The sequence below is a fragment of the Lathyrus oleraceus genome, chromosome 1 (assembly GCF_024323335.1).
Source record: "Lathyrus oleraceus cultivar Zhongwan6 chromosome 1, CAAS_Psat_ZW6_1.0, whole genome shotgun sequence".
NCBI classification, from domain to species: domain Eukaryota; kingdom Viridiplantae; phylum Streptophyta; class Magnoliopsida; order Fabales; family Fabaceae; genus Lathyrus; species Lathyrus oleraceus.
In genome coordinates this window covers 324,869,832-324,896,601 of record NC_066579.1, presented here as the reverse complement: position 1 = coordinate 324,896,601, position 26,770 = coordinate 324,869,832, and the positions used below count along the sequence as shown (strand labels likewise).

Here is a 26,770-nt window from a genome sequence, read left to right as displayed (position 1 = left end):
AAAGCAAATGATCACTTTACCGAGCACACAAATTCAGATTCGATCTTCCAACTCTGTGGGTGTCGCAACCTGAAAAATGGAATGCGAAAAAAAACAATCGGCGAAGAAAGACAAGAGAGTCGCCACCGTGCGTTATTTATCCCAAAGGAGGGAAAGGAAACGCTTGAAGTAAACCTGGAAAAAGGAAAGGACAAGACAGGGTCTCGCAACCAAATCTTGGGTTCGGGAGTCGATTATGCGAAGGGGAAGTATTAGCACCCCTACGCATCCGTAGTACTCTACGGGATCCACTTTTATAGTTCTTGTCTAAAGGGTGTGAGTTTATCTAATGTGTTATTTACTAAAAAAAAAGGGTCAAAAGAAAATGACTCGCACGGATGTCGCATCCACTGCATACGTATCTGATCTGAATATGAGAATCAGAGTCTTCGTAGCTCGACTACCTAGGGGTTAAGGGTAATTGTGCTCGCTAAGACATTGCGTCTTATGCCTACGTATCTCATCTGGAATGAGAATCAGAGCAAGCCATAGTTCGGCTAACTACGGGGTTATGGATTGGGTTTTGTACGAACGACGTTACTACGCAATCTACCGGATGCTCGACCTTTGGAGACTTACTCGTCTGTAGTAGAAGGAGTTAACGTGTTGCTTTGGGTTTTAGGGTTTGGGGGATGCTCAAGGGCAAAAGGGCAGTCCTCGACGAAGGAACCGCGCTACCTGTGGGGATACGAACACATACAAAACAAACATGCATAAAGTAAATGAGCCAACAAGACAATCAAAATAAATCTCCCAAATGGTATCCCACGATCAAAGTGGAATATCCAGCGAGCTATCCCTGCAAAAGTCATGTGAGCCTTCACAAAAACTCAACAAAAGGGTTAGTGAAACACGATAAGGATTGAGCATTCAAGGCATTATTTATACATTCATATACATTTAAAACCCGTGGGCAAAAACCTAATGAAATTCATCCATCATACCTCATACATTCAGATGATCCAAATTAAGAGCATAAAGGTAATGGGAATAAGGGCAAACCTGATTGGAGAGCTTGATTGAAATTGAGTTGCACCCGTGAGGTTTACAAAACAATCTTTAGGGTTTATGTGAGGCAGAGGTGATTCTGTGCAGTTGAGTTCCCTTCAGGGTTTGGAGGCTGCTCTGAGTTCTCTGTCAGGTTTCTCTCCATGTTTTGTCCAGGGTTTTGTTTCAAGGAAACCTCAGAGTATTTTGCTTCTCTTCCTTTTTCTCAAGTGAAGCCTTGGTATTTATAGACTGAATTTCATGGCTTTGTGGGCTCAAATGAGAGAGACCCAAGTCCAATTTTTTTTCTGTTATATTTTATTTTATTTATTTATTTATTTAATTAATTAATTATTATTATTTTTTTTTTAAATAAAACTTCTTGGATCTGATTCTGATTGACATGATGAAATGCAATATGAAATGTTAAATGACCTAAAAAATGAATGCATGAATGAGGAGGGCAAATTTTGGGGTGTTACAGCGGGGACATGCAACGATTCTGCTGAGGATACTTACTGATCTGACATTCTCGGAACGGTAGAGAAACCAACTCAATTGGGGAGTCCCTTGTTGGGAAAACACAAACTTCTCGACCATGCTGGGGAAACAAATTCTGAACTCGACTTAGACGACCCAACTTCTTACACGACTGAACAGTGTTGAAACAAACAGGGTCTTCCTTCGGACAAACTTTGGCTCATCTGCTTTAGCCATCAATCAAAGATAGTGACCTGCAAAACGGCAAGACATACATGCCCCAGAGGATCGTATGGACAAAATATACCCAAGTGTACTCAACATTCAAAATGATTTTCAGATGTTTTATCTTTCCGCACGTCATTGTCTAGCCTTCATGTTTTTAGATGCAATGTTTATAAAAAATTCGGACGTTTTTTGCAAACAAAACAGTAGAAATAAAAAAACAGGAGAGCAATTTGACTGAATAACGACTTTTATTGATTGAATATGGCCTATAAAGGCAAATACATCAGGAAGCAATTCCTAGGAAGAGGTAATTGCGCCAAAAGAGAAAATAAACTATCCTATTGGCAATGTGAACACGGCATTCCACTATTTTCCAATTCTGTTATGACTCATAGATCTTCACTTTCCCCCAAATTCTTTGCTTTCTGAGAAGAGTGATTGGACCGATCATATCCTTCAAGATGGTAGACACTGAAACGCGATGAAGTACAGGTAACTCAGACTGTAGTCTTCGCTTTAATCCCTCTTTTTCCTGGACCGCCTTTTCAGGTTTTCAATCCACCGGGATACCCATTTTTGCCTAAGCCGCCTTTGCAGGTTTTCGACTTACCGGGTGTACATATTTTTTTTTCTTTATCCCTAACTTTTGCCCGAACCTTTTTCTTTTCTTTTTCTCTTGGTTCGCCGGGATGCCCTTTTTTGCGTGGACTTTCTTTTTTTGTCCAGCGGGTCAGTTTATGCGAAGTATTTTTTGACTACATCTGAATTCACAGGAGACGGAAAATCTTCACCATCCATAGTTGTAAGCATCAAGGCTCCACCAGAAAAGACCTTTTTAACAACATATGGACCTTCATAATTCGGAGTCCACTTGCCCCTGTTATCTGTACCGGGAGGAAGGATCCTCTTCAAAACTAAGTCACCTATCTGATAGCTTCGAGGATGCACTTTCTGATCAAAGGACTTCTTCATCCTTCTTTGATATAGTTGTCCATGGCACACAACTGCTAATCGCTTTTCTTCAATTAAATTTAACTCATCAAATCTGGCTTGAACCCACTCAGCCTCGTCAAGTCTTACATCCATCATTACCCTCAAAGAAGGGATTTCAACTTCTACTGGCAAGACTGCCTCCATGCCATACACAAGTGAAAACGGAGTTGCCCCGGTTGACGTATGCACTGAGGTACGATACCCATGCAAAGCGAAAGGCAACATCTCATGCCAATCCTTGTATGTTACAACCATCTTTTGCACAATCTTCTTAATGTTCTTGTTTGCCGCCTCTACAACACCATTCATCTTTGGTCTGTAAGGAGAAGAATTGTGGTGTTCGATCTTAAAGTCTTTGCAAAGCTCTTTCATCATCTTGTTATTGAGATTCGAACCATTATCAGTGATGATTCTCTCAGGAACCCCATAACGACAGATAATTTCTTTCTTAATGAATCGAGCAACCACTTGTCTGGTAACACTGGCATAGGAAGCTGCTTCCACCCACTTGGTAAAGTAATCAATCGCGACTAGGACGAAGCGATGTCCATTAGAAGCAGTAGGTTCAATCTTTCCAATCATATCGATGCCCCACATCGCGAATGGCCAAGGAGAATGCATAGATCTGACATTTGTGGCACTTTCGAGCGTATTTGAAACAATTAGATTCCATGGTTATCCAGTAATAACCGGCTCTTAATACTTCTTGGCCATTGCATGACCACCAGCATGGGTACCGAAAGATCCCTCGTGTACTTCCTGCATTAACATGTCTGCTTCGTGTCTAACCACGCATTTGAGCAGAACCATGTCAAAGTTCCTCTTTTACAACACATCATCCTTGTTCAAGTAAAAGCTTCCAGCTAGCCTTCTCAGTGTCTTCTTGTCATTCTTTGATGCTCCTTCTGGATACTCTTGGCTTTTTAGGAAATTCTTAATATCATAGAACCACGACTTCTCATCAATAACAAACTCGGCTGCAAACACATACGCAGGCCTCTCGAGTCGATTCACAGCAACGTGTGGCACATGATTCTGCCAATGAACTTTAATCATGGAGGACAATATGGCTAAGGCATCAGCCATTTGATTTTCATCTCGGGGTACATGATACAACTTTACTGTCTTGAAGAAAGTCAGGATCCTTCTGGTGTAATCTCTATAAGGAATCAAATGTGGCTGATGAGTATTCCAGTCTCCATTGACTTGGTTAATCACTAGAGCAGAATCTCCATAAATGTCCATAGTTTTAATCCTTAGATCGATGGCTTCCTCAATCCCCATGATACAGGCCTCATACTCAGCTTCGTTGTTGGTTACTTCAAAAGTCAATCTGGCAGAAAAAGGTATGTGCGCACCTTTAGGATTAATGAGTACTGCCCCAACACCATTTCCATTCACATTTACCGCCCCATCAAACATCAGTGTCCACTTGTCATCGGGATCCGGTCCTTCCTCGACAAGAGGCTCTTCACAATCTTTCATCTTTAAGTACATGATATCTTCATCGGGGAATTCAAACATCATCGGCTGATAGTCATCAATTGGTTGCTCGGCAAGGTAATCAGACAAAATACTACCCTTGATGGCCTTTTGCGACGTGTATTGGATATCATACTCTGTCAAAATCATTTTCCAATGAGCCACTCGTCCGGTAAGAGCCGACTTTTCAAAGATATACTTTACAGGGTCCATCTTAGAAATCAACAAGGTAGTATGGTTCAACATATACTGTCTTAGCCGGCGAGCAGCCCATGCCAAAGCGCAACAAGTTTTCTCGAGCAGCGAATATCTTGTTTCACAGTCGGTAAACTTTTTGCTAAGGTAGTATATTGCATGCTCTTTTCGACCAGACTCGCCATGCTGTCCCAATACACACCCCATCGAATTCTCTGTTACTGAATGGTACATTATCAGAGGCCTCCCAGGAACTGGAGGTATAAGAATTTGAGGTTTCTGCAAATATTCTTTTATCTTATCAAAAGTTTTTTGACAATCATTGTTCCACCTGATTGCTTGATCTTTTCTTAGCGATTTAAATATCGGTTCGCACGTAGCTGTTAGGTGAGATATGAACCATGCAATGTAGTTCAGCCACCCAAAAAACCCACGAACCTGCTTTTCCGTTCTTGGTTCAGGCATTTCCTGAATATCTTTTACTTTCGCTGGATCAATCTCAATCCCTTTCTCACTAACAATGAAACCTAACAGCTTTCCAGATCTCACTCCAAATGTACACTTGTTTGGATTCAACCTCAGTTTGAACTTTCTCAATCTTTCAAACAACTTTTGCAAGTTTACCAAGTGCTCCTCTTCTGTCTGAGACTTCGCAATCATATCATCCACGTACACTTCAATTTCTTTGTGCATCATGTCATGAAAGAGAGTCGTCATAGCTCTTTGGTAGGTAGCACCGACGTTCTTCAACCAAAATGGCATTACCTTATAACAGAACGTTCCCCAAGGTGTAATGAATGTCGTCTTCTCCATGTCTTCTGGCGCCATCTTGATCTGATTATAGCCAGAAAATCCATCCATGAAAGAGAAAACCGAGGACTGAGCAGTGTTATCGACCAATACATCAATGTGAGGTAATGGGAAGTCATCTTTCGGACTGGTTCTATTTAAATCTCGGTAATTGACACACATCCTGACTTTACCATCCTTCTTCGGCACGGGTACGATGTTGGCCACCCAAGGGGGATAGTTGGTAACTGCTAGAAAACCTGCATCCAACTGTTTCTGAACCTCCTCTTTGATCTTGACAGCCATATCAGGACTAGTTCTGCGAAGCTTCTGCTTTACCGAAGGACAATCTTCTCTGAGAGGTAGCCTGTGCACCATAATATTTGTATCCAAACCAGGCATATCTTGATACGACCATGCAAATACGTCCACATATTCTTGCAGCATTTCAATCAGCCCTCTCTTGAGCTTTTCCTCTAAAGAAGCCCCTATCTTGATCTCTTTCTTTGCATTCTCAGTACCAAGGTTAATGACTTCCAACTCTTCCTGATGAGGTTAAATGACCCTTTCCTCCTGTTTCAATAATCTGGCCAATTCTTTGGGGAGTTCACAATCTTCTTCACTCTCCTCTTTCGGCTTGGTAAATGGGATTATCGAAGTCATACTGAGCCATAACAGGACTATTTTTAATGGGATCCGCAAGATCAATTCTGCACGAATGATGTTTCATGCTTTATTTTAGAAAAGAGTTCAAGAAAGTCATAGAGAAACAAAAAACATTGCCATTTTTATGGTTTTGAAAATGAAAGTAAAAACAGAAAGACAGTGAGCATAAATTTGATTGCAAAACATCCTTTATTGATGATAGTCATTGAAAATTCAAAACATGATGTGGCCCTACAATGAACCACTACGCCTTGGGCAGAGCGTAGGGCTTTCATGCAAAATGCAAAACAGAAGAAAATTACTCTGTCTGAAGAGTAACTTGGACTATTTCTTCAGCAGTCCAGTTGTTGATCTTCTCCCTTGGAGCACATGGGCGCACCCAATTATCCATATCACAATCACTGTCACCATCTTCATTGTCTGTTGCAAAGACATCCCCATGATTCATCAATCCAGCACTAGTGAAAGTACACGACCCTTTCTGATTCTGGACACCCTGCTCTGATGATTGAAAAGGCTGATAACCCTCTTCAAGAACACCTGTGATGATGCAAGAATGATATGTGTATGATGTGTATGCTATATTTTATCATGAATAAACCTGAAAAATGATATGCATATGCGGGTTAACTTTTTTTTCTTTTTTTACGCATTATTTTTTTTGAAAATAAACATGCTATGATGCAAAATGATGTGATGCAATGCAGTGACATGGAAATCAAGATTGATGTATCTGCTTGATCAACTGTCAGGTCGCACTGTCTGAAGAGAAAACCCACTTAGTAATATAATACGAGATCAAAGCTCTGCTCCATAAAACCGGGTTGGTTGAAGGTTAAGGTTTCCTGAATTTAGCCCGCCCCTCACTGGTAGGTTCTAAGAACAGAAGTTTGTCAGTTTCTTGCTCTTCAGTCGAATAATACGCTTACCACTGAAGGTTTGGCATTATTACGAGACAAAAGACCTCCACTGACTCCCCTCAACAGGATATCCTAATAGCAAGTTCCCAGCCTTGGGGTCCTCGGATTGAGCAGCGAGAATGCGCCCACCAGAGCTAACATAAACGCGTCTCGGAGGAGAGGCCTCAACTGAGTTCTCGGGAAATGGTCACCAGAGTCGACGATTTCTAAAGGAACATCTGTCGTTATGGAACACCCATAGGACAGAATATATCCAAAAGAAACCTCATCTGGAATGTGGGTCTTCATGAACGACTTAATGTAGCAACATGCCACGCAAGCCTCATGACTATCCACTCTAAAACCTGTGTGTACGCTCAAGCCTGGGTAGTGGGCTTATCTCATAGAACATCCCACCCCAATAAACAAACAACCCAACAGAACCCACAGATACATCAGACATATGTACATGAATGGAATAAGGTAAAGCAGGTAAATAAATAATTGTACAAAAGAATAAACACCCAACAAACAAGAAAACTACAAAAGCTAGGAGGGACTCGCTTAGGGAAACCGGGTCCCCAGCAAAGTCGCCAGCTGTCGCAACCTAAATGCGAAAAGAAACAACCGGCGAAAAAAGCAATGACAGAAGAGTCGCCACCGTGCGTTATTTATCCCAAAGGAGGGAAAGGAAACGCTCGAAGTAAACCTGGAAAAAGGAAAGGAAAAGACAAGGTCTCGTAACCAAATCTTGGGTTCGGGAGTCGATTATGCGAAGGGAAGGTATTAGCACCCCTACGCATCCGTAGTACTCTACGGGATCCACTCTTGTTGTTCTTGTCTAAAGGGTGTGGGTTTATCTAATGTACTATTTACTAAAAGAGGGGTCAAAAGAAAATGACTCGCACGGATGTCGCTTCCATTGCATACGTATCTCATCTGAATATGAGAATCAGAGTCTTCGTAGCTCAGCTACCTATGGGTTAAAGAGGAGTGTGCTCGTTAAGACATCGCGTCTTATGCCTACGTATCTCATCTGGAATGAGAATCAGAGCAAACCGTAGTTCGGCTGACCTATTTGTTTGTTTTTGTGTTTTTTAGATGAACGACGTTACTACGTAATCTACCGGATGCTCGACCTTTGGAGACTTACTCGCCTGTAGTAGAAGGAGTTAACGTGTTCTTAGGAGAAGAAAACTCAATGAGTTTGTTTTTGTTTTAGGAATGCCCATGCAAAAAGGAAGTCCTAGACGAAGGAACCGTGCTACCTTAATTGACATGCAAACGAGAGACTATACGAAGCCTAGCAATCCTATGGGGAGACGATCACACCATACAAAACAAACATGCATAAAGTAAACACACCAACAAGGGGGCTCAAACATACAGGGGTAGGGCTTTAGTCAAGAGGGGTCATATCAACCTCGACAAACAAGCCATGGAAGGGTAATCAAACAGGCTCTTAACCACTGACACTGAACGTCAGGGTGAGCAGATCAAAAGGGTAATGAGGATAAGACCTCATAGCTCTTAACCTTGGACAGGGTGAGCTCATGACAAAAAGTGGGGATTCAAAAAGGTGGAACCCTCTCCACTGACTGACCGGACAAAAGATCTTGGGCTTTTGTTCTGAAGCATCGACACGTAGTGCGGGCATAAAGAACGACACACTGAATAACGGGGGATTGACTACTAATCCCTTTTATCCGTCAATTGCCTCTTTGTGGAGGTCTTTAGCACTGGTGCCTCTTCTTGGAGGTCTTTGGGCACAAAAAAAAACACACAAAAACATCGCCTCCTATCGAGGTCTTCCAGCTAAGAAAACGGTAAAATGCGGGAAAGATAAAGGGATCAAGAGATCTACCACACGGATAAAAATCCGAAGTAATAACAACTAAAGAAGCAAGGAACCCGATGATCTCTTAAGCTGGCACCATCAAAGAAAACAGGTCAGCAAGGTAATCAAAATAAATCTCCCAAATGGTATCCCCCAAATAAAGTGGAATACCAAGCAAACTATCTCTTCCGGATTCATATGAGCCCTCACAAAAACTCAACGAACAAGTTAGAATAACAAGGCGGGGTGCAATCAAGAGTTGCACCAAACAGAAGAACCATAACAACAACAACGTCAGGTAAACAGTGCACGGATGCAATAGGAACACGTCACAACAAACACAAAACAGATTAGAGAGCAAATAGAAAAATCAACTACTGTCACGATCGCTACTGTCTCGCTTAGCGAAGCTTCTCTGCAGGTTCGCCTAGCGATGGGCTAGCGAATTCCTACGGGTTCTGGATTCTCCATTGATAACAGTACGATTTCAGAGACCCCAAACCCTATGGTATCCATCTCAGCAACGAAGTGATTAAACATTCAAGGCATCATTCTACACATCCATGCACATCTAAAACCACATGTGAAACCTAACGATACCCACACTTCTAAATTCACCCATGATGCCTCATGCATTTAGAAATTTTAAATTGAAAGCATAAAGTAATGGAGATAGGGCAAACCTGAGTGGAGGGGTCGAATGAAATTGAATTGCATGGTTGGGTTTGCAAAGCAATCTTTGGGTTTGTGTGAGAAGTGTGTGAGTCAGAGTGAAAAGTCTCAGAGTCCGAGTGAATTTTTCTCTTCAGTGTCTGAAGGCTGCTCTGAATTAGTTCTCACTCTCTTCTCTTTTCTTCTAGGGTAACAGGAATAGAATAGGGTTTGGCTCAATGAAATTTAGAATTTATACTCTGATTTTCGTAGCTTTGTGGGCTCAAATGAGAGAGTCTAAGTCCAAGATTTTCCGTTATATTTTTAAAACGCGTGGGCTTCGCCTAGCGAGCATCACAGTTCAGACTCTGGTGGCTTACTAGGCAACCATTCTGCTCGCCTAGCGAGCATGACAGTTCAAGTCATCTTTCCAAATTTGTAACCTGTGCACTGGACCTTTGTTCCTTCAAGAGTAGTATGTCGAATGATGAATAGACCCCATTTGAACATGCTGGAAGTAACTCAAGTCATTCCCTTGTGTTGACTGCTCACCCAGATAGAAATCACAAAGTGTCTTGGATGATATTCAAGCTTCTTGGATCTAATTCTGATTGACATGATGAAATGCAATATGAAATGTTTAAATGACCTAAAATGAATGCATGAATGAGGGGGGAAAATTTGAGGTGCTACAGAGGGAAAGGATACCTCTTTCCCATTTCCACTGCCACAACGTTGTAGCGATAGGGAACTGCTTTCTCAGAAGAGTACGGTACATGACCGGTAGGCTTGATAGTCAGAACTGGAGAAACCTTCTGCTTGCTACCATCATACTTGATAACAACAGGCTCAGGTATCCGGAAATACCGGGGAAATTACATTGACTTCGAGCTCATCTTCGTCAACATTTCTATTTTAAAGGATCTCAATGACTCCTTCGTCCAACATCTCTTGCACATCTTTGCGCACCTGGCGACATCCTCTCTGATTGACAGAACAGACTCTGCATCTATCATGGTCATGCTCATAATGGCTATAGTCACATAGCAATCTATGCATCTCAACCAGCGATTGTCGGATATGACTGACATACTTAACCTTGTACTTGCCAGGGCAGCCCTGGACCATATTGACAGACTTCCCATGCTCGGGCAATGGGTTCTTCTTCACGTTCGGACCTACGTCCTCGAAAAACAGAATCCCACTTCTCACAAGGTCTTGCACCTTGCTCTTCAGGGGATAACAATTCTCTACGTCGTGTCCGGGAGCACCGGAATGATACACGTAATGAAGCTCAGGCTTGTACCACCACTGAGGGTTGGCAGGTACAGCAGGAGGGTCTCGCGGCATGATCAACTTTCTATCGATCAGGGATGGATAGAGTTCGGCATAAGTCATCGGAATTGGATCAAAGGTGACCCTCTTCCTCTCATAGCTGGTGCTAGCACTGTTGTTATTTCGAGGCTGATATGCCTGCTGTTGTGGACGCTGTTGTTGTTGATATTGCTGAGTTTGCGGTTGCTGATAATGTTGAGCTTCCCTGAAAACGGGTGCTATATGAGCCACCTGATGCTGATTGTTGACTGGGCGAGCAATCTTCCTCTTCACAGAGGGTCTTCTCTTGATATGGGAAGACACAACATGTGCCTCTCCCTCCTTCTTCTTTGCAAAGCTTCCATATCTCTTTGTCGAAGAGCCTTCGTCTCGGGTTAAGTGTCCTTCACGGACCCCTTCTTCCAATCTCATCCCCATATTTACCATCTCGGTGAAATCTGAGGGAGCACTAGCTATCATTCTCTCGTAATAAAACTAGCTCAAGGTCTTCAAGAAGATCTTGGTCATCTCTTTCACCTCAAGGGGGGAACTATCTGAGCTACCTATTCGCGCCATCTCTGGGCGTATTCTTTGAAGGTCTCTTTCTCTTTCTGGGACATCGCCCTCAATTGCTCCCTATCTGGAGCCATATCCACATTATATTTATACTTCTTGACGAAGGCCTCGCCAAGATCATTGAAAGATCGAATGTTCGAACTCTCCAAACCCATGTACCACCGGAGAGCGGCACCGGACAGACTGTCCTGGAAATAGTGGATGAGCAGTTGGTCGTTGTCAGTTTGCATTGACATCTTGCGAGCATACATCACAAGATGGCTGAGAGGACATGTGTTTCCCTTATACTTCTCAAATTCAGGCACTTTGAATTTAATAGGGATCTTCACGTTGGGCACGAGGCACAACTCAGCAACACTTTTACCAAAGAGGTCCTTCCCCCTCAAAGTCTTCAGTTCCTTGCGAAGCTCAAGGAATTGGTCTTTCATGTCATCCATCTTTTCATAAACATCTGGGCCCTCAGATGGCTCAGAGTGGTAGATGGTATCTTCGACCCTTGGTAACGTGTGCACAATGGGCGGTGGCACTGAAAGGACCGGGCTAGATGCCGGCAGAGAAGCAAGAGTAGGGGCGAAACCCTCTGGTACAAAGTTGGGGGGCATTCCCCAAGGGAACCCAGCTGGCATAGATGGTGCAAAATGAGCCGTTGTAGCAGGCACAGTAGAAGTCACGATATCAGAAATGACCGTCCTCTGGGGAGGAGTTGATGGCGTTGGAGAAGATTGGCTCTGAGCGGCCAAGAATGACTCCATCAGGGCAGTCAACCTGGCTACTTCTTCCTTCAACTCGCGGTTTTCTTGTTCTAGATGATCCATCAGTCTCGAAGAATTGGCTCTGGTGTAGTACCGGTGAGTCAGCTTGTCTTCAAAATAAATGAAGAACACAAAGTTAGACTAAAGGACAAGAAGCTGGGAACAAAACCTGCTTATGCACATGATGCATGCAATGCTTGTGCATATGATTTGTTTTTTTATTTCAAAAGAACTTTAGAGTTCTATTTGCAAATTTCGGAAATATTAAACACTTATGATATATGAAAGTATCTTGTCACTAATATCTGGAAAATAGTTTTACATCAAAGAAGTATAGCATGGGTAGCTAGACGAAAATACAAGAGAGAAGGAAAATGATCATCCCATGGATCCCTAGAAACAATCATCCAAAGCTCGAGATACAGGAAGGACTGAGGAAGTAGAGAAGTCCATGCGTCATTAGGATCATCAATAACCTGATGCTCGAGGAACTCAATCAAAACATCCTTTTCCTTGATCTGCTGAAGCAACTCTTCTCGTTCGCGGATCCAGGCACGTGAATGGTCTTCGTCTCTCAACTCCTCTACCCCTTGGTCAGGGAGGGTTGAAGGCCCAACCATAACCAAAGGTGTAGGTCTCGGATACTCGTATGGCATGAGATACTCAGACGCTCTCTTCCTAACCCAAGCAGTGTAAGGCTCCAAAGCGACACAGTTCTTAGGACCCAACTCATTCCTTCCTTTCCTATGAATCTTGCGCCAAGCGCAGACCATCCTAGCTTTCAAGCCTTAGGGATCTTTACCCTCCTGAAAGAACACACCCTCTAACAGAATGTTATTGGGTTTATCCTTTAGGGGGAACCCAAGCTGACGACGTGCCAAAACAGGGTTGTAGTTAATCCCACCATATGTACCGAGAAGAGGTACATTGGAGAATTCACCACAAGAGTCGATAAACTGCACACCATCATACACACGGTTGTACCAAGAGATATCATCATTAGTGAGAGACATAAGTCTCGTGGACGACCGTAGACATCCCTTGTTCTCTTTGAAGGCGACCGTCTGTGGTAAGTGAGAAATAAACCACTTATACAACAGAGGCAAACAGCACACTATGGCACCACCACTCTTTGCATTCCTCATATGCAAAGAAAAATAAGTGTCACCCAACAGAGCCGGAACGGGATTAAGAGTAGAGAAAATCCTAATAGCGTTCACATCCACAAACTTGTCGATGTTGGGGAACAACACTAACCCATAGATGAGAAGTACAAATATGGCCTCAAAGGCGTCTTCACTCATGGCCTTCCCATACATAATAACTTGAGCAATGAGGAATTCAGAAGGGAGACCTTGAATTCCACCTTTGGTAGTCATATGAGCACCAACCAGAGATTCATCTATATGTAACATGTCATCTATCTCTTGAGAAGTAGGAATACTCTCCAAGCCACTGAACGACAACTGGTCTAGAATTGGTATACCCACAAGATAGGCATACTCATCATAAAACTGGAAATGTGAAGCAATGGTACAGAGGATCATAAAACTGCACCAATACACTCATCAACCCTTCGTCCACCTGAGTAGTCAGAAGAGGAAGAAGATTCCCAAAACGAGCCTTGAAACCCAAGGGATCTAGTACATAGGATGTCAGATTCCTTAACTCTTTCAAATCTGGTTGTCTGAAGCTGTACTTCTTTGTATTCCTTCTTTGTCTTTCCATGTCTGAAAATTTGCAAATAGACCTCTTAAATTCCTTGAAATTTTTTCTTATTATTGATGATATGGATGCAAATGGGTGCATGAATGCATGAATGCAACAATCACACTCAAGGATCAAGCAAAACACACCAAACAAAGGTCGTGGGATGGATCATGTTATCCTTAATATCAATCATCTATTTTGGTGGATTATGGTTTACACCTTATCAACATCCAAGTTCCATTGATATTAAGGACACACGAACGGATCAACCATGAACCAAGGGTTTGTTGCGAGTCACGAGCATGGAGTTTCGGTTAAGAACCACCCAAAGGGAGTGTACTAGGATTTAAACCTGCCAAACATGTTCTACAAGAGGTTCCCATAGTCATCATCCCATCTTTCGGATATTGTCGGAGAAACGACTACTTGTATTCCAAAAATATTCTCAAGAGATACTCTTATGAGTGTAGTATCGCGTAACAATCGTATGAAATCTTACATTTGAACGACTTTCGCACTACATCCTAAGAATAGGCCAAGATGGGCTTGGTAAACTAAGGTCCTTGGCTTCTAAGGTCTATATTGGAAAGAGTAATGTCTAACCACAACTACTTGTGTGACATTATTGATCCCAACATGACCTCTACCAAGTGAATGGGCTTGCAAGTCAACTTGCTAAGGAATAACACCACACAAGTCAACAAGACTAAGCCATTCTCCTATCCTAAGTGCACTCGAGTTTGGGTATATAACTCATCTCACAAAGATCACCAAGCATACAAGGAATTAATATTCAAGCAATTCAATCATTACATACAATACAGTAATCCCAAATTGCACAAAAATATATCACAAAACAATATACATAACAATACAACAAAAATGAAAAGTAGGCAAAACCCACTAGGCCAAATTCCCCAGCAGAGTCGCCACTTTTCTGTAGTGGGGTATTCGTTACCATTAGAGATATTGACTAAATCCAAGGTAAATCATACAAGTCGAGTCGCCACCGCACTTCTATTTATCCAAAGGAATGGTTAGAAAGCGAACAAAAACCTAAAAGTTTTATCGAATCAAAAACTAGTAAAAGAGAGTCAGAGATCTGGGTAAGGGGGTTGGTTATGCAATGGGAAGGTGTTAGGCACCCAAAACATCCTAGGTACTCCTAGGGAGCCCTTTTCACATTTGTTGTAAGGTTCTTGTTTTTTTGTGAAAAATTTGTTTGTGCAAACATGATTGAAGAGATGAGAAGAGAATATACAAGTTTATTTACATTTGTGTTTGGATGGATAAACCCATTGCCTACGTACCATCTTAAAAAGATTAGGATCAAAACCTCGTAGTTCGGGGTAAAAATCTCAAAATGAGTTGGTGAATTGATTGGTCCCAAAGCCTTAAGGTCTTTTGTTATCCAAGGGAGAAAACTCAACCTAAAACTGATAACATGAAATAATATCACATTTTTGGACTCGATTTAATTAAATTATATTATTATTCACTTCAATTTATTTCATTTTATTCGATATTACTTGGTATTTTTCCTCTTATTTATCTCAGGTAGCTTATTTGAAGCACAAGTGAAAAAGGAAGAAAAAGAGGTGCAAAAAGAAATGAAGAAAAGCAAATTTCACCAAACGAAAGCCCAACCCAAAAGTACTAGCGCTGAGCCTGTGACGAGCGCCACACATGGTGTGACGAGCGTCACGCCCTGCTGCCTTGTGTTACGAGCGTAACACATGGTGTGACGGACGTCACACCATTCTCCTATATTTTTGGCTTCAGAAGCGCAACAGAGGCACGTTGAAGCCTATTGTTACGCTTGACCTGGGAAACGTGAAGACCACTTTTACGGAAGGAGTTTTGGAAACCGTTACAAATGGGGACAATATAAATAGAACCAGGGAACAAACCCTATGGGGTCTCTCTCCTTCGTGCTATATTTTTTTCTTCCAGCCGTGCAAGCATACTTTACAACATTATTTTTTACAGTTTTTACTTTCCTTTGCAATTTCTATTTTCTTTTCCAGTGAATCTTTCAGCACTTAATTAATTTTTCACACAATAGTTTCTACATCGGAAACTATTGTGTATCTTTTACCGGATCTAACCTTACGTTAGACCCTAGGTTTTTATTCCTTCACTTTTATTTTCCTGTCCGATTGAAGAATTCAAGAACAAATCCAACCGGTCTGTGGTGGAGTGTTCAAGATTGCCATTAATTATTCAGGTTCTTTAATTATTGTTTGAATTCATATATGCCCTGCTTTATTGTTTATTTGCATTATTTGCCTGAGATGTTTCTATTTAAGCATGATGATTGTTTAGATCTGTTTAGCATGTCTGGCTAATTTATTTAGGTATCGGTATGTAAAGTAAGCGGAATGAAGGAATCAAAACTAAGTTGATTTAATTACGCTTAAAAATAAAATCACTCTTTTTATGGTCTCAATTTACAGGTTTAATACCAAGGTTTTTGTACGAAAGTAAAAGACTAAAGAAGTTAAAATCAATAGAACGAAAGTTTGAGCTTTTAACTGGACAGTGTAATTTGGACATTAATTCTAGATCAGGGCGAAAGCAATTTTTAGAGTTAATTAAATTCTAATCTTTTTCAAAAAGTATTTTTAAAAGTTAAATGTGAGGACGAGAGTTAAGCATTTGAATTAAATTATATAATCTAAGTCAACAGAGCGAGAGTTTGAGACAAGGGTGTTTAAACGATTAGTATTTTCTTAAAAAGAGTTTCTATGGATTCTATTGTTTTCAAAAAGTGATTTTGGACTTAACAAATAAGTGATAGCTACGTTAATATAAAGTCATAGTCTATTCAACAGAGCGAGAGTTTGAGAAAAGACTTTTAATCAATAGTGTCCACTGAAAAGATTTATTTTAAAACCAAGAAACCAAAGAAGCTTTGATTCCCTAATTACGACGAACTACATACCGATATCCGCTTAATTGATATTTAATTTAGATCTAGTTTTAGTTTTAACTTTTCCCCCGAAACAATCAAATTATCATCCGCCTTAGCTTTACGAAGTAACCTTAGAAAACGGTATATCGATTCATAAGTCCCTGTGGGATCGATATCTTTTAAAACTACGCGATAGAACTGTGCACTTGCAGTTTGTACCCCAATTCGACTCATAAAGTCGCGATCAAGTTTTTGGCGCCGTTACCGGGGATATTTGTTTAGTCGATATCGTAACTCTTCTGTTACGCTGTAGAGACTAAGGCAATTTTTTTTATTTTTTCTTTTCTTTCTTTCGTTGATTTGTATGCCACACACTCGCTCACAAGGCGAGCCGTTTTACTTACGAATCAACGACATCGAACTATATCTCCGAGTCTTACAACGAATTCGGGAATATCGTGCTGCAAACAATCTCCCTCCTATCGAAGTGCCCGACCTCAAAAATATTCTTCCTTCACCAATACCCGAGATGGCAGAACCAGCTCGTGCTCTTCGAGATTACGCCGCTCCATCACAAGATGAGCCGCATTCGAGTATTGCTCCACCCGCAATCGAAGCAAGCAACTTCGAACTTAAACTTTCTCTGTTGCAGGCAGTGCAATAAAACCAATTCTCTGGAAATCCTACCGAGGATCCAAACCTTCATTTATCCGTATTTGTCCAATACGCTGATACTGTTAAAGCTAATGGTGTCACTTCAGAGGCAATTCAACTTCGCCTTTTTCCTTTCTCGTTAAGAGATAAAGCTAGAAGATGGCTTCAGTCTCTTCCTTCCAACTCAGTTACCACATGGAACGAGTTGAAGAAAGTCTTCCTTGCCCGATATTTTCCTCCAAGCAAAACAGCTATGTTGAGAGCCCAGATAAATGGATTTAAACAGAAAGATAACGAGTCCCTTTTCGAAGCATGGGAAAGATACAAAGACATGATGAGACTTTGTCCACACCATGGTTTAGAGGACTGGTTAGTGATTCATACCTTCTATAATGGTCTCTTGTACAACACAAGGTTAACAATAGACGCCGCAGCAGGTGGTGCACTTATGGATAAACCTTATGCCGATGCTTATCAACTTATCGAAAGCATGGCTCAAAATCATTATCAATGGGGAAGCGACCGAGCAATGGTAGAGAAACCTCAAACGAAAAGTGGCATGTACGAGATAAGTAGCCTTGATCATGTTAATGCAAAAGTGGAAGCCCTTGCCCAGAAAATTGAAAGTTTGAATGTATCACCTCCAACCACCGTGGTTGCCGCAACTCAGAATTGCGAAGTCTGTGGAATCCAAGGTCACACTCCTGCAGATTGTCAACTCCTAACCGGAATCCAAGCAGAACAAGTAAATTATGCTCAAGGAAATCCCTACTCACACACCTATAACTCAAACTGGAAGAATCATCCAAATTTTTCATACAAGAGTAATAATGCTTTATACGCACCAGGACAAGCTCCAAATCAAGCCCCAGCTATACCTCCGGGATATCAAAAGCCGACCCCATCTACACCTAACAATAATGTTCCTAGGAAATCCAACTTGGAAATAATGATGGAGAACTTCATAGCTTCTCAACAGCAAACCAATAAAGATTTCTTAAACCAGAATATACACACTAGTGAACAAATCAAACAACTAGCAAGTAAAGTAGATGCCTTGGCTACCCATAACAAAATGCTGGAAACACAAATATCACAAGTAGCTCAACAACAAGAGCCTACTGCTGCCCCAACTGGTGCATTTCCTGGACAGCCCCAACCTAACCCGAAAAGCCACGCTCATGCAATCATACTAAGAAGTGGAACGGAAGTGGAAGGACCAGTAGATCCAAGAAATGAAAACCAAAACTCTAAGAAGTCAATTGAGGAAGAAAGTACACCTAAGGAAAAGGAAGAGAGTAATAAGGAAACCGTAGAAAAGAAAGAACCTTATGTACCTCCACCACCTTATAAACCACTTATCCCTTACCCTTAAAGGCTTATTAAAGCCAAAGATGCGAGCCAATTTAAAAAATTTGTTGACCTACTGAAACAGTTAAACGTCACAATTCCATTTACAGAAGCTATTACGCAGATGCCCTCATATGCTAAGTTCTTAAAAGAAATTCTTTCTAATAAAAGGAAACTTGAAGATAGCGAAACTGTTACACTCACTGCTGAATGTAGCGCTATAATCCAGAATATGCCTCCTAAACTTAAAGATCCAGGTAGTTTCTCTATACCCTGTCACATAGGAAAATTTGTCATAGATAAAGCCTTATGCGATTTAGGAGCCGGTATTAGTGTTATGCCCTTATCCATATGCAAGAAACTTGAAATGGGAGAATTAAGACCAACTAAAATGTCTGTGCAATTAGCAGATCGTTCTGTTAGATATCCTGTAGGAATTCTTGAAAACGTTCCCGTGCGCATAGGTCAATTCTACATCCCAACCGATTTTATAATTATGGACATTAGAGAAGATGAAGTTACACCCATTATATTGGGAAGACCATTCTTAGCAACTGCTGGTGCGATCATAGACGTAAAACGAGAACGACTCACTTTTGAAGTAGGAGAAGAGAAAATTGAGTTCATTCTTTCCCAATTTTCGAAAGCACGTGCAATAGAAGATACATGTTACTTCATGGATATCATCGATGAATGCATAAAAGAAACAGAGTTAGAAAAGGACAAATCGTCTGACTATCTTGTAGAAGACAAACTCAACCAATGTTTAGCAATAACACCGGATCCTACGAAGTACCTTAAGAAACCAACCCTAGACCTGAAAACACTTCCCAAAAATCTGAGATATGAATTCCTAGACTTAGAACTTGAAAGACCAGTGATAGTTAATGCAGACCTAGGAAAACTCGAAACTGAAAAACTCCTACATATCTTAAGAAAATATCCAACCGCACTAGGATACAACATCACCGACCTTAAAGGAATAAGTCCTTCTATTTGTATGCACCGCATCATGCTAGAAGAAGACTGTAAAACTTCTAGGGAACATCAGAGGAGACTGAACCCGATCCTGAGTGAGGTAGTGAAGAAGGAAGTAACCAAGTTATTAGAGGCAGGTATCATATATCCTATATCTGATAGCAAATGGGTTAGTCCTGTACACATGGTACCGAAGAAAGGAGGTATAACAGTTATTGAAAATGAAAAAGGGGAAACTATAACCAAACGAATCGAATCGGGATGGAGAATGTGCATTGACTATAGGAAACTAAACAAAGCAACCCGAAAAGATCATTTCCCTTTACCATTCATTGACCAGATGTTAGAATGATTAGCAAAACATTCTCATTTCTGCTATCTAGACGGTTACTCAGGTTTCTTCCAAATACCAATTCATCCTGATGACCAAGAAAAGACAACATTCACGTGTCCTTTTGGCACTTTTGCTTATAGACGAATGCCGTTTGGCTTGTGCAATGCTCCCGCAACCTTCCAAAGGTGCATGATGGCAATATTCGCCGATTTTCTCGAAAATATCATGGAAGTATTTATGGATGACTTTTCCGTATGCGGGCAAAGCTTTGAAGAATGTCTTGAAAACCTAGAAAGAGTTCTAGAACGATGTGTAAAAGTAAACCTAGTACTTAATTGGGAAAAATGTCACTTTATGGTACAAGAAGGAATTGTTCTAGGACATATCATCTTAAATAGAGGAATTGAAGTAGACAAAGCCAAAATAGAGGTAATCGAAAACCTTCAACCTCCAAAAACTGTAAGAGAAGTACGAAGCTTCTTAGGACATGCCGGTTTTTACCGACGATTCATTAAAGACTTCTCTAAAATAACTAAACCTTTGACCGGACTATTGATGAAAGATGTTGAATTCATCTTCGACAACAAATGTTTAGAAGCATTCCAGACGCTTAAACAAGCATTGATCTCCACGCCCATAATGCAGACACCAGATTGCAATGAACCATTCGAAATAATGTGTGATGCCAGTGATTACGCCGTGGGCGCTGTTTTAGGACAACGAAAGGATAAAAAGCTTCACGTCATATATTACGCAAGTAGAACTCTAGATGAAGCACAAATGAATTACGCCACAACCGAGAAAGAACTATTAGCAGTAGTGTTTGCACTAGATAAATTTCGTTCTTACTTGGTCGGAGCCAAAATAATCATTTACACCGACCACGCTGCTATCAAGTACCTCTTAACAAAAAAGGATGCTAAACCTAGACTCCTAAGGTGGATCATGTTGCTACAAGAGTTCGATTTGGAAATTAAAGATAAAAAAGGAACTGAAAACATAGTAGCAGATCACCTCTCTAGACTTGAAAACCTGGAACCGGAAACAACATCGATCAACGATTTCTCGTACGATAAACTTATAGCTACTTTGGAAGAAAATAAAGCTGATAAACAGGTAGAAACCACCTTAGCTATATGTGTTACACCATGGTACGCTGATCTCGTCAATTATTTAGCTGCCGGAATAGTTCCACCTAATTTATCCTACCAGCAAAAGAAACGATTCTTCTATGACATAAAACACTATTACTGGGATGACCCTTTACTTTTCAAAAGAGGCCCCGACGGTATCTTCCGTAGGTGTATACCTGAAGAAGAGGTAGAAAATATAATCCAACACTGTCACTCCGCTCCTTATGGTGGACATGCAAGTACATCCAAGACCTTCTCCAAAATCTTACAAGCCGGTCTTTATTGGCCAAACATATGGAAGGATGTGCATGCGGCTATCAAGAAATGTGATAGATGTCAACGCACAGGAAACATATCTAGACGTGACGAAATGCCACAAAAGGGCATTTTGGAAGTAGAGATTTTCGACGTATGGGGAATAAACTTCATGGGACCTTTTCCATCTTCTTTCGGTAACAAGTACATACTCGTAGCAGTTGACTACGTATCAAAATGGATTGAAGCTATAGCTTCTCCAACAAACAACACACGAGTAGTAACTAGACTCTTTAAGAATATAATATTTCCAAGATTTGGTGTCCCGAGAATAGTAGTCAGTGATGGTGGATCGCATTTCATATCCAAGGTACTCGAAAAACTACTGTTTAAGTATGGCGTAAGGCATAGAGTAGCGACACCTTACCACCCTCAAACCAGTGGGCAAGTGGAAGTGTCTAACTGAGAAATCAAACAAATATTGGAAAAAACAGTCACCACCTCAAGGAAAGACTGGTCATTGAAATTACCAGAAGCTTTATGGGCGTATCGAACTGCTTACAAAACTCCCATAGGGACAACCCCATTTAAGCTTATTTATGGAAAATCCTGCCACCTCCCGATAGAATTGGAACATAAGGCCTACTGGGCTATTAAAAATTTAAATTTAAACTATAAGGCCGCCGGTGAAAAGTGAATCCTTGATATAAACGAATTAGAGGAACTCAGACGAGACGCTTACGAAAATGCCAGAATCTACAAAGAAAGAACAAAACAATAGCATGACAAACGCATATCAAGGAAAATCTTCAAACAAGGCGATACAGTCCTGTTATTCAACTCTAGGCTAAAGTTATTCCCGGGAAAACTACGATCTAGATGGTCAGGTCCTTTCCAAATCACTAATGTTTTTCCCAGTGGAGCGGTGGAAATCAAAGGAAAATCCATTGAACTGTTTATCGTAAACGGGCAGCGTCTAAAACATTATCATCATATAGAAAACATTGAAAATTCACAAGTCCTGCACTTAGACATAGTGCCCCCAAATTTTATAGATTATATTTGATAGTTTATTGTCGAGCTTGCGACATTAAACAAAGCGCTTAGTGGGAGACAACCCACAAATATTTATATTTTCATTTCTTACTTAATTATTCTTTTAAATTCTATTTAGTATTCATTCTTAATCTATTTTAATTTTTCTTCTTCTATTCTTTCGGCATTTGGCCAAATCCTGACTAAAACTCTTGTTTTTCCTTTCTCTAGCTAACACTAACCTGATGGGACAAACTGATCGTATGGGTATCAAATTCAGAGGGAAAGCTCAGAAACAAAAGTTTGAGGAACTAGCAGAGAGAGAGATGCTACCTAGTTTGTACGCTGATGACTGGGCAATGACTGCCCTTGGACTAAGAGAGAGTGTCTTGTATTTGCTGAGTCAAATAGGGTGGGAAACCACTCCTGTCCGTAGACAATTCGTCACTTACCGGAGACTGACTCTAGAATTCCTTAGTTCTCTGATCTATCTACTCAGCCATGGAAAAGGAATAAGCAGAGGTTTCATTCAGTTCAGAATGTTCAACATAGAGTCTCAATTTAACATCCAAGACTTTACCAACCTTTTAGGTTTCCCTACCTCCTTTGATACATTCACAGTGAGCCAAGAAGAACTTTTTGAATATAGAGAACTTGAACACTTTTGGGGAAGCTTGACTGGAAATGACGATCCCGAGAAACATGAGTTCCTTTATGGAAACATACATAATCCGGCCTTTCGTTATTTCCATAAGATCCTGGCCCACACCCTTTTTGGGAAGAAGTCAAACAGTACCTTAGTTTCACGTGATGAACTCTTCATCATATTTTGTGCTTCCCAGAACCGTCCTGTGAATGGTGCCACTTTTATGTTGGCAAATTTTGACCGGCTTATCCAAGATGAACGAGCACCAATTCAAATAGGCGGATTGATAACCATGATTGGTAATGCTATCGGATTACGTCAACCTATGCTTGACTTAAGCCCTTTTTGTGGCATTGCGATTATGAGTATACCCTTCCTCTTCAACACTATGTTTATAGCAAACCTAGGGTCTGAAGAGTTTGAACTTATAATTAACAACCAAGTTCTTTGCCTATTCACCTTGCCTAGTCCAAGGACTAGTGTTCATAACCGCAATAACTGGCTCTACAATCTGAACGCAACACCCTCTCCTGCTAGATCTACTGAATCCATCCAGGACTATGAGATTTGTGACGACCAGATCCCTTATGCTGAATCTGAACCTCAGACACCATCTGGCTATTATGATATTGATCCTCCTCTTCAACCTGTCCCGACCGAAGAATCGGCAATACCCGATCTTAGACATCAAGTGCCCGGAGCTAATTATAACACCACCATTCAGGCTTTGATGTCAGAACAGGACGCCCTCAGAGAAGAGTTAGCTAACATGGGACAAGAATTTCTGGGATATATGAATAGTATGACAAATCAGTTCCACGAGTTTCTAAACCGTGTTAACTCCTTTGCTCCTCCGGCCAGAGATCATGCAGATGGATAGAAGTTGTTTTTCTTAGTTACTTAGTTTTAGTTTAGGTTATTCATTAATTTTGTTTCAAATTATTTTAGTATTTGTTTTTCTTTCGCATGTTTACTTTTGTCTTCCAATGTTACATTATGATTATTTTATGAAGCTATTGATTTGTTTTACTTTATTATGACTTATGTAAACATCTATCAATAATGCTCTCTACTGTTGCCACCCACATGGCTTATTAAAGATATATATATATATATATATATATTATGAAAGTAGAATAGCATGCAAGGCAATTTAAAAGTATCACAATAGCAAAATAAAATAAAACATATGCATAACAAAATAATAACAATAATATATAATGATAAAAACAAAGTACGTTACAAGAAGGACTGTGTGACGAGCGTCACACAATCCATTACGGTCGTCACACCAAGTGCCTGTGACGCCCGTAACATCCCTGTCACGAGCGTGACACCTTCTGACTATGTGAACGTTACTAACCGTTGGAACACGGCCGTTACACCATCCCACCTTTTTACCTTCCCCATTTATTCACATTTACCCACATTTATTTACTTTTCAACCACTCCCTTTCCAACACCCAAAATTTTTCCTATAAATACCCACCATACCTTTCTTCATACACCACAAACCATTCTATAAAATCAATCTCATTTCCCTTCTCTCCTCATTACCTTTTTCAAACCACTTATCGGTATGGCGGGAAACCAAGATTTCGGAAATATCATCTTCCGATCCGAAGATGAAAATTATCAAAGGGAGCAGTTTGAGCGTTTCCAACAGCGAGGCGTCCAATCCACCAGGTATCCCGATTTACATTGTTTACAAGAATTAGGATTACTTCAAGGTATAGAATGGATGCTCCGCCTTGCTGATTTAACCTTTCTTTGCACTCATAATCAACCTACCTACCCCGCTCTCACCTTAGAATTTTTAAGTTCTTATTCGTACAACACTCCTACTGGTGAAGACGAGTACTTAACCGGTACCGCAACCTTCCGCATGTTCAACACCGAGTACTCCCTATCCCAAAACCAATTGAGCACCATGCTACAATTCCCTGTAGAAGGTCAAGTCCACCCTAGGATACCCCCGAACTCCCAGTGGCATATAAACGCCTTCGACCTCTTTAGAAAAATTTCTGGTGTGGAAACCAACAAATGGGATGTATTACTTGCTTCACATATACATAACCCAACCATCCGGTACTTCATCCGCATCCTGCAAAACACTATTTTTGGTCGACCGAACAACAGCAAAGTCAACGCCAAGGAATTATTTTTCCTCCACTGCGTCTTTGCAGCAGATACACAGGTAAACGTTGCCTCCTTTCTATTTCATCATATCCGCACCCTATGTGCTAGAGGCCGTCAACCTTTTGTAATTGGTGGATTAATCACCACCATAGCACTTGGCTTAAATCTTGGGGATCGACTTCAGAATTTACAATCTCTCCCACCCCTATTGATGGATATAAGCTACTGTCGGTCCAGCCGCCTAATCAAAAACCGGGTAGGCGGAGGGTATTACCTTATGGTAAACAACCAGGAAGTCCCAAGTGTTGTTTTACCCAACATTCCCCTAACAGATGTCACCAATCCCAACCGCCACATCTATGATCTGAATGCTCCCGAAGCTACCGAGCCTACACAAGCAAACCCGCCTTCAGACGAGTTTGCCGAAATGGAGCAGGGTGATCAGGTTCCTGCACAACAATCAGTCCCGCTCAACCCTTCCGATAATGCAGCTGGTCCATCCTCACGACGTCGTCGACGAAGAAGGCCAGCAACCAACGACGACATCATGGATGCTATCGATGGTATGCAAGCGCAGAATCTCGAAGTAATGCAGATGATGCGCCAGATGCAACAACAACAGGAGGCGAGGAATGCATTAACCGATCAGCGGTTCGCTGAGTTGCTCAGCAGGTTTGATGATTTGGAAGTACGTCAAAGATCACCAGGTCCAAGAACACGCGGCGGAAGGCAACATTGACTTTAGTTTCTTTTTCTTTATGTATTTCTTTTGTTTTCTTTGAAACATTGGGGACAATGTTCCATTTAAGTGTGGGGGGGGGGGGGGGGGAAACGTTGTTCTTTAAATCTTCCCTCTTCAAGTATGTTATTTTCCCTTTTCATAGTTATTTCCTTTTCTTATGAATCTAAAAAAAAAAAATTTAATTATAATATATATTTATTCTAAATTAAGTCCCTAGTGTGAGAAAATTTCTATTATCTATTCCCTCAAATTTTCATGAGCCATAACAAAAATTCAACACACTCAGTAAACATAAAGGTTGCTTATTTTATCAAATTTGAGTGAAATTAAGACAAAATTATTACCATACCAACACTCTAAACAAACCTCAACATGTTAGATCAGAAAGGTACCTGTTATACAACTCCCCTGGACTTTTAACTTTATAGTAACCCCGAGTAGTTTATACAAGAAGTCAGCACCATCTTAATAGCAAACTACGTGGAGGGCCGATGAATATAAGTGAATGATTCCCAAAATAAATAAAAAAATATATATCAGGAAATGCACTAACTAAGATAGGTGATCCTTACCAGATAATTTAATCTAAAGGTTGCATATCATATGAAAGCATAATACGAAAGATCCATTATGAGTTGGTTCAGCAGGTATCTGGTGCTGAACTTGGTAGGGCGGACTACGATCCGATCCCCCGTAATTTGCAATGGACTAAATAACGAAGTTACCCGACTTATGTACCAGAGCTTCAAGCTAAAAAGGGGATCAGAATTACTAACCGGTCACTCCACTATGTGCGCGAAACGATAAAGGGCTTAATGTGATTTCGCTAGAATGAAAACGGGTGAAATAAGAGTAAAAGAACTAGGCTGGTTATAATAGCATGACTCAAACTGATTTGCATGAGGTAAAGTTATCAGATGTTGTAACGGTAGTTCTTGATGTCAAGATTAGACTCAAGTTATTTCTAAACAAGGTTTACCTGCAACCTAGTA

At 40.8% G+C, this 26,770-nt stretch overlaps 1 non-coding gene across 1 annotated transcript; it reads right to left on the bottom strand.

Moving 5' to 3' along the window:
• Positions 1 to 17,419: 17,419 nt before the first annotated feature.
• Positions 17,420 to 17,526, bottom strand: LOC127117029 (small nucleolar RNA R71). Its single transcript, XR_007801793.1, has one exon. It is a non-coding gene; the product is annotated as a small nucleolar RNA R71 (small nucleolar RNA).
• Positions 17,527 to 26,770: the final 9,244 nt, after the last annotated feature.